Below are 13130 nucleotides of genomic sequence, written 5' to 3' on the forward strand. Positions count from 1 at the left end.
CGTGCCCCCCAGCCTACTGGGGGCACACACCTTTTATGGCCACAGAGATGCAAAGAAGCTATAGGGAAATGGAGGATTTGGAACCATCATTTTATTTAATCTAAAATTAGTCCAACAAAAAAATCAACAGTAGCCTCCATCAAGATTTTGAGAGGCCACCAACTATGCTCAATTTAAGTGCAGCTTACCTAAACAGTTTCAGCAGTGCATTTCTGCCTGGTTCCTCAACGTTTTCAGGACTCCAGCTTCACATGAAAAACTTGGAGAACCAGATCCTGGAAAGTGACTTCACTGACTTGAGTGGACTTCACATTACGGCCTTAACTGAGTCCCTGGTAGCCTTTTTGCTCAGTCCATCACCCTATCTCAAGCTCCAGGCTTTCAGCACATATATTTGCATATATTGTTTTACTGCTGTGGGCATTGGATTTTGCCTTTGATGCAAAGCAGCAGTTGTTGAAACATTCACTGCTGGAAACTGCAGAAAAGAAAATGGAGGTAAATCTATTTTTCTACACATATTCTAAGACATGTAGGCCTGCGTAGGCATACTTAAAATGTCCAAGTAGGGTGAAAGATTCTGGCTTTGGGGGTATTTCCTACCTTAAATATGGGAAATTGCATTAGAATTGCTAAATTATTAAAAAATCATGGTAACATAAATATAGAGAATATGGTTTTCTCTCCATATAATGAACCTCAGAAACTCTGAATAACAAATTATTTACCTCTTTTTCTTTGCATACCAGAAACCATGGCCAGTGGGGCCAGCAGAAGACCTCTCATTGACCAGCGTTCTTTGAATCACATGTCTGCTGAATCACATCTTCAAAATGATCCAGTACAGATTTTCCTGAATTGAACTGGCTTTGAAGTGTGTACTTTGACATTTCAGCTGCTATGCTTATGTATGATTGGTCACAACTTATTCTTTCATTTCCTCCAAGGGTTATCATTTGTACCACCAAATGCTAGAATCATGTCATGAACTGCCACGGCTGAGTCTTCCATGCAAATGGCATTCTGCCCCCTCATGTACCTGCGCTGGGCCCACCTACCTCAAATCTCAGATTAAAAATGCCTGGTATCTTGCGGGGGTATAGATTGTAGCCATGTTGGTGTAAGGACATAGGCAGACAAGATTCTTTGGGGAAATCTGATATATTTTATTAGACCAACTCATGCATGCTGCAGACTTCAGTCCTCATACCCTCTCCCCTACAAACACTGAATGGTTTATTACTACAGGCTAGACTGACCGTTGTAATCTAACCCATAGAGATAGAGTCCTGTGACTTTGGGATTAAAAGTCTCCTTCCTCTGCTTCACTGAGTATAGAATTTACTGTTATCAACACCTGTTGCAGCTATACTCTCTGAACTATTAGTGTTGCTACACTGCTGGGAGGTAGAGATGGACCAGCGCTCCATACCCCAATCCCTCCACTCTTTCCTATTTCCCTATGCCAGGTGGTTTGTGGAAGTTCTGTGAAGTCTGTTCCCCAAGGAAGGGGTGGTACAGTACACCCACACAGTGGAAGGAGGAGAGTGTCTTATACTCTTCCCATTGCACCAAAGGGCAGAACGGACCATGAGCAGGCTGTGCAGGTCAGGATTGATTTTAGTAGCACAACTGGCAATATGAGAGACTACTCAGTGTGAATAATGATTGGAGACTCTGGTCCCAGGTGAGCAACATCCACAGGCAACCTCAAGAGTCAATCCTATAGAAGTGCTCAGGTAGGCAGATGGTGCACTAATCTAAACAGCATCCAGTATACCCAGCAGAAGGTTTAATGGGAATCAAAGTCCTTGAATTTTGTCATCAGCCTGACACAGGCCCAAGTTCATTCACCTGATACAGTTCCTTGACCTGGTCAGCAACTGTTCTGCAGATAGGATATGCTAAAGCAAAATATTCCAGGACTTTTCAAGAGCTAAACACCACCTTCCAGGTGGTCCATATGATCTCAGAAATAGCTGGTCCAAATCACTGCAGAATTTCTTTATATATTCTCCTTTACTTAAAGGTCACAGATGCACATGTTCAAGACCAAGAGGAATGTTCTGACCACACGCTTAAGTAGTGAAGCTCCACTGTATGTGTCCTCAGCTGCCTTCTTCAAGATTTCTGTCTCTGGTATGCTTGAGAGCAGCATCAGGGGTGCCTTCAGCAGGGCCCTACTGTCTCATTTCCAGGTTTGGCACATGCGTTACAGAAGCAGGGGGATGGAAGTATGTAAAATCATCAGTCCTGAGAGTGCTGGAAAAAGTGGGACAGACATAACCTCCATGTCCATAATAATATGGTGCCTCCTTATCCATAATAATATAATAATAACATGTGACAGAACCAAAGACACTTTTGGTGATTCAGATGGAAAATCTAAAGGTGGGGTTGGCAGGTGAATGAAGACAGGAGGTGAAGTCAGGTGTCAAGGGTGAGTGAAGAAAGGAGTGAAGTAAGAAGATACAATACTAGTCAATAGATGGTTATGCCAATGATGCCAAGATGTGGGTTTGAGATATGGGAGCACTAAATTCCTCCTTTAGAAAGAGATGCCTGTTTGGCTTAGCTTCCTGAGATCAATTCCAGGAAGAACACTGCCTGTGGTAACAGACAGCCTGGCAAGATAAGGATGATGTGAAAACCATTCAGCTGCAAAAAAAAAAATGGAAGGGCCCTCCCATAATATAGCAGGAAACTGGGGTTCTAGGCTTCTTTCACACAGAGCAAGTTTCAACCTGCATCTTTCTGACTTCCCAAAACAGCTTCAACCAGCACACCACATGTGAGTGTCCCTCTCCTCTACTTGTTTTGAGATGCCTCCTGGGAAGCCAAGAGAGAGACATCTGTAGGGCAAACAGAAAGAGAGAATGCTAGAGGGTGCATGGCTCAGTAAGCTGGATGCTGCTGTGGAAAGGAGCTGGTCCTACAGTCTAACCTGGGCTGATGCTTCCAGTAGGGCATAAACATCCATGCTGAACACCATCTATTTTATCCAGGGACTAGAAAACACAAGGTGCAGTGGCTCAACTTAAAAAGTTCAGTGGACAGGAGGCCTAGCTAATGCGTAGCCTATAGGATCATAAGAAAATAGGGCTGGAAGGGACTTCACAAGGCTATTTAGTCCAACCCCTGCTCAAGGCAGGATCATCCCTAACTAAAACATCCCAGCCAAGTGTCTGTCCAAACTGCTCTTGAATACTTCCAAGGATGGAGATTCTACAATTTCTCTGGGCAGGCTATTCCAGTGCTTGATCACCCTCATAGTCAGAAAGTTCCTCCTAATCTCCAATATACATGTCCTCTGCTGCAGCTTGAGGTCAGTGCCCCATGATGGTGAAAGAGTTATGCAAGGAAGTTAGAGATATCCTATGTTCAAACCCCATCTGGATGAGATGGGAGGGGTCTATAATCTAGGTCTCCTGCTTCCTGGGTAACTGTCCCAACAACTCAGCTATTGGGGCTAGAACCTAGGACAGGCCCTCCTCCTCTTCCTGGCTCCTTTGGGGACTTATGCCAGTGTCTGTGCATACATAGCCATGTACTTGCACAATATATACACATGCACTCCATCCATGCTACATGGGTAACAGATGCAAACTGTACGTAAATGCCAAAAATACCACTTGTGCAGCTGAAGAAGTGCCATTTAAGTGTGCAAAGGTTGGTGGAATTCTTCCCCATGTCTTCCGCCAGCAGAGTCCTCCAGCCTTTTGAAAGAACAAGAAACAGGGAACCATGTTCAATTGAAACAGAATAAATATCTGGCTTACATAGCTAGCCCTGCTTTTCTTCACTGGATCTACAGGCTTGGTTTTAAGGTTCTGAAATGAATGTGAGTCTTTCTATCAGCTTCCATGTGTTTTGGGTTTGACCTTAATTAAGTAGTCACTTTCACTGAGCCTCTCTTCTCTGCCTTTCCTGGAGCACATAGATATACACATTAAACACATAGACATATCAGCAGATCCCTCTCTCAGCACAAATCCTTCTTCTTAGTGTGGGGGAGAGGAGGAGACCAGTGGGAGGTGAGCAGGGAATGTGGAGAGCAGAAATGAGGACAATAAAACCAAGGGAGGAATTTAGACAGACAGAAAGAGAGAGACGGACCAAGGACTTGTTAGCCATGCTTTGTCTGCAACTAAAGACATGCTTAGAAGGAGGGCCAATGTACTGATAACTGCATGGCATCAACTAGGCATATGTGCCCAAAACAGCACTTACACCACTAGGTAAGTAATAGTAAGTAGGTGCCTAAAGGTGAAACAGGATGTAGCGCTTCATGTCTTCAACAAGCAAAATCCTTTCATGTTTCAGGTTTTGAAAATTATTAAAAAAATAATGACATTTGACTCTTTTTTTTGAGGGGAAGGGGTGTTCTGTGAAATATTTTGACAAAATAAAATACTCTTTTCACCCAGTTTCAGAGAGACCAGGGGAGATGTGGTGAGATACGGCAGGGCTGAGGAAAGGCAGTCTATCAGTTTATCAAATATTGGAAACTACTCACTTCCCAATGAAGAGCTAACCACCTCCCAGTGTAATGAACAGCGGCAAATTCAGCTGCCCCAAAGCCTGTTATGCTTCTTTTTTTAAGACTCCTGAGACTTGGATAAACATCTATGGCTAGATCCTTAGCTATGGCTAATAAACTGACTTGAAGTGAATTAATTTATTTAGGGTCTATGTGCCTTGATAAGTGTGGGGTGGGTTATGCATGTGACTGACCACGTGTTGTGTGTATGGAGTGCATAGGGTACAAAGAGTTCTTCGAAGGAAAGCCATAACCAAGACCTGTGTTCAGTAATAGGAGTGGATGCATCAAATCTTGTGGTCTTAGAGCTGCCAAAGGTGACCACAAGAGGAGCCCCTTGTGTCTCATGATGGTGCCTGTAGATCATCAGGGGGTTATAGCTGAGGGATGCACATAGACATGATCCTACCTAATAGGGATGATCTTTCCTTAAGCAGGTGGTTGGACCTAGATGACCTCCAGAGGTCCCTTCCAGCCCTACTCTTCTGTGTTTCTGTGATTCTACAATACATCTTGCACATAACTAGTTGGTGTAAACCTTTGGGACTAGGGGATGGAAAGACCATGCTTTAGATGTATCCGCTATAACTATTATCTGTCCACTCTACAACACTGTAAGTGGAAGCTAAACCACAATAATTTACCACCTGTCTCAAAGAAGTGTAAGTGTGCATCTGACCAAACCATCTATATGCTAAGGCTGCTGAGTCTGTCAAAGAATCCATGCCACCACCTTGCTATCCCATTGCCAGATGATACACCAGAGCTCTCTCACTAGAGTACAGAAGCCTCCAAGCGGCTGCATGGAGCAGACTGTTTCTTAGCCATTTGCGATACTTGTCATCATATCCCTAGTTTGCCTGGTGCTCTGATATGTAAATCAAGCAAAAAATGACCCCAGTTTCCAGGCACTCTTTAAATTTAGTGTCTCAGCAGCATTTCATTTAGGCTTAATAAAAGTTATGATACATTGATTAAATACCAGCTGATGGCTGAAAGAGTGCTTACTGAGCTTTATAGGGCTGCGAGCCATAAATTTTGTTACCACCTAATTATTTTGTCTGACTGGGGTCTCCAAAACAGAACATGATGCATATTTGTCACCTAGCTGAGGGGGGAAGTCCTTGGGCATTGTAAGTCTTACCACTGCCCTGTGATTCCAAAGGTTGAAGCAAGCAAGGCAGGTAGCAGGCTTTGACTCCAGCCCCACTCTTGTTGTAGTTAGTGAGATTCCAGTAGAATGGGAACCATTTCCAGCCTGTGAGCCCCCATGTCCAGGGGGCTAGCTGCAACACCTGATTTCCCCAGAGCTGTCTGCACCAGCGAGCTTGTGCCCTCAATGAATTTAGTGACTTCAATCCTAACAAAGAGCACCAGACAACTCCCAGATTCAGACTCCGTGTTAGCTCTAGCCTCATCAGAGCCCAAGTAGTAGTAGAGCCCCTGGCTTCCTGAAGAAGGACAGCAAGGTCATGAGTTGCTTCCTCTTCCATTCATCTTAATGAGGGATGAGGGGACTATCACGAATGGCTTGAAGAATAGAATACAGGAAAGAGCTTGTGCGGAGAGATGGTCCTGGCTTCTCGTCCCTTCTGCAAGGAAACTGCCCAGCTACTAGGCTTCTTCTCGCACTCTCTCTAACCCCATGAATCTTGCATTCTTTGCTGGGCAGCTTCAACATGAAAGGGAGAGAGACTATCTCAGTGAAGAGCAGCATGTAGCTTGGTGGTTAGGGCAGTCTCCAAAGATGTGGTCTTGAATCCCTTCAGGCTAAACAAGGAATTAAACCCAAGCCCCCTCCCCCCCACCCAACTTCCTGGCAGCGTGCTCTAGTGGCACACTATTTTATTGGAAGTGGTGGCCTTCTTCCACTTCTGTTTTAAAAGCAAATGGGCACAAGCCCATTTTGTGAGGGGCTGCATTCTCTTGGCATGGATTAGGTGTGCTCTGAAAATACCTACAGGACCAAGCAACTCAGGACCCATCTAACACTGCAGCAGTGAGTTCCTGTACCAAGGGCTGAGCATGCCCACACCACCCATGCCCAGACTTGATAGTGTGCGAGTCAGCCTTGTCCTTCTGCACCCACTTTTAAGCTTTTTAGCAGCCACTGGGATTAGGTCTAGAGCTGGCTCACTGGCATACATCCTGGTTTGAAGCTCCTGGGTGTAATGTGCATGGCCTTTTCAGACCCTTTGGAGAAGACACTTGCCACTGGTACCATGGAGAATAGTCCTCAGGAGACAAAGATGTTCCTCTGCTCAGTTGCTGGATCCTGACTGAGGTGAGGCCAAAGTGGGTGAGGACACCAAGCTGCTCCAACTTGAGCTGGAATCAGAAATCTAGGAACTGAGAAAACTCAAGGGCACCAAACACATGGGCAGCCTGTGTATGTAGGCACCTCCAGGCTGGCCCAATTGTCTTGGGTTTTATTCTCATTTTGCATCTCAGTGCTGCACATTTGGTGCCTGATCCTTTATCAGCCAGAGCTCCCAGTCTGTCCATGTGGCACTTCTCCTGCCAGATGCTGACATGCTTGTGAAATTCTGCTGACAGAGGTAGAAGATAACTCCCAACATATGCAAGATACCCAGAAGCTCTGGGTACCTTGCAGGATCAGGCCTGAGGACAATGAACTGATCTTAAAAAGGAGCTCTCCTCCAGCCTGATTTGTGTTTGCAGCAAGGGAGCAGTTTACACCAAAAATATATATGTATATATGTAAATATATATGTTAAAATAATAATGTTTTTAACATCCTCGCCACTGACAGTCATGTAGGTGAAATCTTTTTCTGTTGGTTGTTAATTAGTTCAATCACTATGATGCAACAGCTAAACAATCACACAAAATACCACACAGTAGTAGTAGCTGAGTATCTTCTGGCAATGGGGTCCCTCAGGTGAAAAGTGTAAAGTGATCCTGGCTAGGATGTCAAGTCCTTCCACAACAGAACTCAAAATAATTGTGCTGTTGTTTGACAGCTAGTAAAATTCATGGTGGACTATTAAATCAATGGCAATATAATGTGGAACACTGCAGATTAAAAAAAAAACAGCCAGAGAGTTCACAAAGAGAGGCCATTGGCAAAGATCCCTGTGGTGTTCCACATGGGTTTGATTTGTGGCAAGAAAGGCTGATACATGCAGGAAAACACAGAGATAGGGAAAGACAAGAATGAAAGAGGGAAAGAAGAGAAAGGAGAAATGTAAAAGATGGGATGAATCAGAAGGGGAAAGAAGCAGGAAAGAATTGGAGAGAAAGGTAGAAAAGAAAACATCTCCAAGTTGCTTAATATATATATAGATACTGAAGTTTCCTCACCTTTATTGCATTATTTGTGGGCTCTTTATTCTGCACTGATAAAAGTTCCTTTAATCAGCTGGAAGCACAGACTCCTCTATCAGCAAAGGAAGTCATCTTTGGAGTATATGAAGAACAGAAAATTGCTGTGCTTTTACCATGTTAACCAGGATGCAAAGATGAATCCTGAACATGGGAAACACCTTCAGTTTTCAGGTTCAACTCTCTGTATCTCTTAGAAATGACTCCTTTTATAAAGCTAAGCTGCCATCTGTCTGAACAAGTGCCCATCAGAAAAGAAGGACGGGACTCAAGGTGGTTGGGTCCATTATCCCATCGCTGCTGGAAGCCGAGTTTGAAGTCCAAAGGAGGTCCCCTATGTAGAGGACTTGCACAAGGGTCACTTCCCAGTTGTCTCCAGACAATGCTTTATTATGAAAACATTTGTGGAATGGAAGCAGTCTATAAAGAGTGCAACTTTCCTGCTTGTAGTGTTAAAGCTATGATGCATATAGGCATTGTCAAAAATTGGGTTGTCAAAAACTCTGCTTACTGCGCATTTATTTAGTATTTGGTTATATAAGTACTAAATTAAATGCTCAGTAACCACTGTGCATTAATGAACATGTAGAAGCGCCCACTGAGGACCGAATCCTATTCCACCTACTAGGTCCCTACATGGGCTTAAATGTGATACTATTCCACACTATTCAAGTCTCTGAAAATCTATTAATGCATCTTCATTTGTAAAATGTGCTTGAAAGTTTGCAATTAATTTTTTTATTTTTTTTTTTTTTGCAAAAACCTTGTTGGTCTAAAAAAAGATATCACCTCTACTACGAGCCCCAATTACTTTTTCCTCTAGACCAGTACAGCTATAACCTGGATACCTGACACATGGAAAATGTCAAATTTTAGGCATTTTTTTAATGAAATCTTCATAATTTCCTAAGCAGGGGGCAATTTTGACCTCCTGTAACCTGAGATGCTGCTCCTGACTTTGCTCACGGCAATTTGCATCACCATAGAGCCTTACAAGAAGCTGAAAGACACCTATCAGCTAAGAACTATCTGCCCAGAGAAGTGAGTATTCCATCTGTTGACTCCTCTGTGAAATCCTATGAAATATGAACTTTCATTTCTACCCAGGAGAACTTTTACAATCTTTTCTCCAATGCCTGATGAAGGGTGTTTGTGCCTGAAAGCTTGCAATTAAAGAACATTTTTTTTGCAAAAATCTTATTGGTCTAATAAAAGATATCACCTCTACTATGAGCCCCGATTGCTGCTTCTTTTGTAAAACACAGTTATCTCAACCTCAAGATTAAGTCACAAAAATCTGCTAGTAGAAGGAGAAACCACCTGCCTTTGGCATTAACAGTTTTTTATGGATGCAAACAGGATGTAATAGAATCATACTGAGGTGTCTGGGATCTCTGGATCCCAATGAGCTGTAGTTGAACTGGTTACCTGGATACATGTCTCTCAGAAAGGCTTCCAGTTTTGAATGAAAAGACTTTACATGATGATGAATTTCCTTATCCTCTTGAGAAATTGTTCCAAGAATGAATGACTCCCACGGTTAAAACCTCTGTTCCATGTGGAATTTATCAAACTTCAGTTCATCCACACTATCTAGTTATGACTTTATCTCCAAGATCAAAGATAACTTTAATATTAGAGTTCTTCTTACAGACCATGGAAAAGTTACCTCTTAATCAGCTGTTTACTAAGCTAAAGAAATCAAGCTCCTTAAATTTCATATTGGAAAGTACATTTTCTTTTACACTAATTCACTATTGTAGCTTTTCTGTGAACACTCTTGTCAATGCAGGTAGACACCTCAGATGAACACATATTCCAGTAATGGTATAATTAATTCTGAAGGGAGTGGTAGGATCACTTCCTTGCTCCTATTAATATCCCAACTATCATGATATTTCTTTTTGCCTTGGCATTACAATGAGAAGCACACTATCAAATGGTTATCTACAGTGGTTATCAAAGTCTTTTCAAATGTATTGCTTTCCAGGATACTATCTCCCATCTCATAAATTTGGCATATATTTGTTGTTTCCAAATATTTGACCTTTCATTGGATGGAATTAAAACACCTAGTATTTGATTGTTTCCAGATTACCAAGTGATCCAGGTTCATTCTGCATCAGCCATCTATCCTCAACCTAATTTATCATCCTACCAATATTTTTTTTGTTCATAATCTATATAAGCAGTAATTTGATATTTTCTCCCAGGTTGTCAGTAAAAATATTGAATATTGTTAGATCAACAATCAAACTTTATGGAATGCCAAAAGAAGTGTGACATGAAGAAGAATGCATTGGGTTCAGAAGCTTGTCTAAGTCTATTCCAGCCATGCAGTTTGTCCAATAAAAGGTATCACCCACAAAAATCTTTGCCTAATCATTGATGATTTCCCATTGGCAATTATACTTTGACATCTATCAGTTAGAAAGCTTTCAAACTGTTCTATATGGGTCAGATTAATTTTGTTTGAATGCTACTTTTTTAAGCATGGCCCTACACTGATTTATTTATTTTTTTACTGAAACGATTGTTCTAATGAAAATTTTTCTTCCACTGATGAGATGTTTTAACAAATGCTGTTTCTTTTCTGCTGCTAAGTATTTGTATCATTTCAGCATCACAACATTGTTGACAAATTCCCCCAGTCCTGCACTGTCATTCCATGGGCAAGTTAATCAATTGTGCTGAAAGGAAATGCTAATTAGTCTGGATGCAGTTTTGCGCGAACATGGCTGCGCTCCTTTTAGATTAGGAAGTAGTGCAACATGTTTCATCCTAGCTTTGAACTGCTTGTCACAGTTAATTAATAGTACACATATGAATGTTGAATATTTCCCAGGTATCTTTAGCTTCCCTTATCAAGATTCTGTAATTTTTTTATTTTGATGTTAATTGCTAACATGTTCTTTTTTCCTTATCAGTGTATGCAGACCGGGGAAAAGGTATCAGCGGGCGCGTCTACATGAGATGTTTACTGCAGTTGTCTGATTAGCTCCACAGTAAATGTCTCAGCATCTACACATGCAATGCTATTAGGGCGGAGTAAATTAACTAACTCCTCAGTAGGTTAATATTTGTAAATTCAAGTACTATCCTATTGCGGAGTTTTTTACACTGCAGCAACGCATGTGTAGAGACTGCCCCAGCTGGCTGGGGCATGAGGGTGCTTCAGTGCAGGGGCTGCCTGCTGGCTAGCCCTGCACTGGAGCACTTTCGGGCTCCAGCCAGCCCCTCTGCAGCACGTTCAGTCAGGTCAGAGCAGCCCTGGGCTGGCAGGCTGACTCCTGGGCCCCCTGCCAGCTGGAGCTGCTGTTCCCCAGCTCAACGTGCTGCAGTCTCAAGCACACATTCAGATGGTGTGCCCAGGAGCAATAAACTTCAGTGCAATATGCGCCGCAGTTTATTGCTGCACATCAATTGCACATGTAGATACACCCAGAGCCAATTTTGCCAATTGTTCATGTCCTCTTGTGTTTAGTACCTAAATACTATCTGAGTCTGAATACCTTTTATTTTGGAACAAAGGAAACAAGAAGAGTTGAAAGAACAAAAGTCAAGTGTCCTTGAGATAGTACAATGCAAGTCTTTTCCTCATTTACTGGGCTTAATCTTAGTGGAGTAAAAATGGAGGAGGCCTGTGGCTTAATTAACTGTCATCAATGGCTTCTGGCTCTTGCTCTTCTTCCAGTGCCTCATCTGCATTTTGTGCTTTATCTTCCATAATGTTTACACCTACATCGTCTTCACATGATATATCAGAGCATCAGTTATTTTCCTTTCCAGTAAGTGCGTGCACCCATAAATCTTACCTGCCTGTTACATGACCTTCATTTTGAGGGTCACCCTGTGTTTTAAGCTCATGTTTCTTTACAGTCCACTCAGATTTGGTGACCTCTCAAATTTATTGCTGAAAATTATTTATTTCAACAATAAAAGGTCATAGAACTAAGGTTATACAAAGAGTTATTTACCCTAAAGGAATGAATCCCAGTGTGGTTTACGTTACATTCCCTTCATTTTTAGTTGGTAATGTGTATGCTAAATTAACAGAGCTTAAACTGAAACAATGTAAGTATGGGTTTTTAATCATCAATATAGTACTTGGCACTAGGAAAATTTAAGCTAATAATACTACCTCAGTTAAGCAACAGTTATCAACACATATTATAATTAGACTAAATCAGATATAGATAGCCAATTCCAAACAGCTATCCCAATCTAGAATATGCTTTATTTTATTATTATTATTATTATTATTAGTTGGATAGCATACCTAATCACAAAGCTTTTTTTTTTAGTGGGAACTGCAGGGACATGCCAATGGGCACATATAATACTACCATAAATAAGAATAGGTAAGGGGAAATTTGATAAAATATCACCAATGTAAACCACTGCTCCTACAAAACGCATCAAGAATGTGAGGGTATGTGAACTGCCTCTAAATTGATAGGAGGAAGTCAGGCAGGAAAGACTAAGGGAGGATCTAAGATTTCCAATGAAGAGAAGCAGAGCAAGGATAATGTTATGCCCTTTATTCTAATAAAGAACCTAGGTCTGTTTGGCACCTTTTCCAACTCTAGTGATAATATCCTATACAATAGGGCATGGTACTGGGGGGGGGAGGGGGGAAGGGGGGGTTCTTAAAATCCCAGCATCTGGAGTCATGTGCTTATGGAAGGATCTTGCCTTTAATTTAAAAACAGCTGAACAGGTTGAATGTGTGACCCAAAGGGATGAGAAGGCTAAAAACCAAAAAGCAGATAAAGAAAAAATAGCCATTACTGTTCTTTCCCTAAATCTCATGATTTTTAAATGAATCTCAATTTCTGGGGGATGTGATACATGACATTTAAATGTTTGGCATTGGCAGTACTGGGAAGTGGCAAGTGGTAAGAAAGAACTCATTGGAGGCAAAAAGCAAAAAGGCAATGGTCAGGCCCTGACTTACAATGTCTCTCCTGCTTTCTGTAGCTAGTAATTACAATGCTGCATGATGCCTTTAGCATCTGTTGAAAATATTGCAAAAGCATTCCAGAATGAACAAATACAGGACATCTCCCAGGCCACTGTGACCAAGTTTCTGATCAGCTGAGTGCTTCTGTTTTGTCTAAATATTTTCAGTCAATAGGGAAGTGCTGCATTTACCCATTAAGGGAAGAATATGAAAGCAGTACTCAAGGAAAATGGAAGATCTGTTGACGTGCCTAACTTGAGGAATGGTGATGTTTTGGCTGTG

This window comes from Alligator mississippiensis, chromosome 7 (genome assembly GCF_030867095.1).
Source record: "Alligator mississippiensis isolate rAllMis1 chromosome 7, rAllMis1, whole genome shotgun sequence".
In the NCBI taxonomy this organism is placed as follows: Eukaryota; Metazoa; Chordata; order Crocodylia; family Alligatoridae; genus Alligator; species Alligator mississippiensis.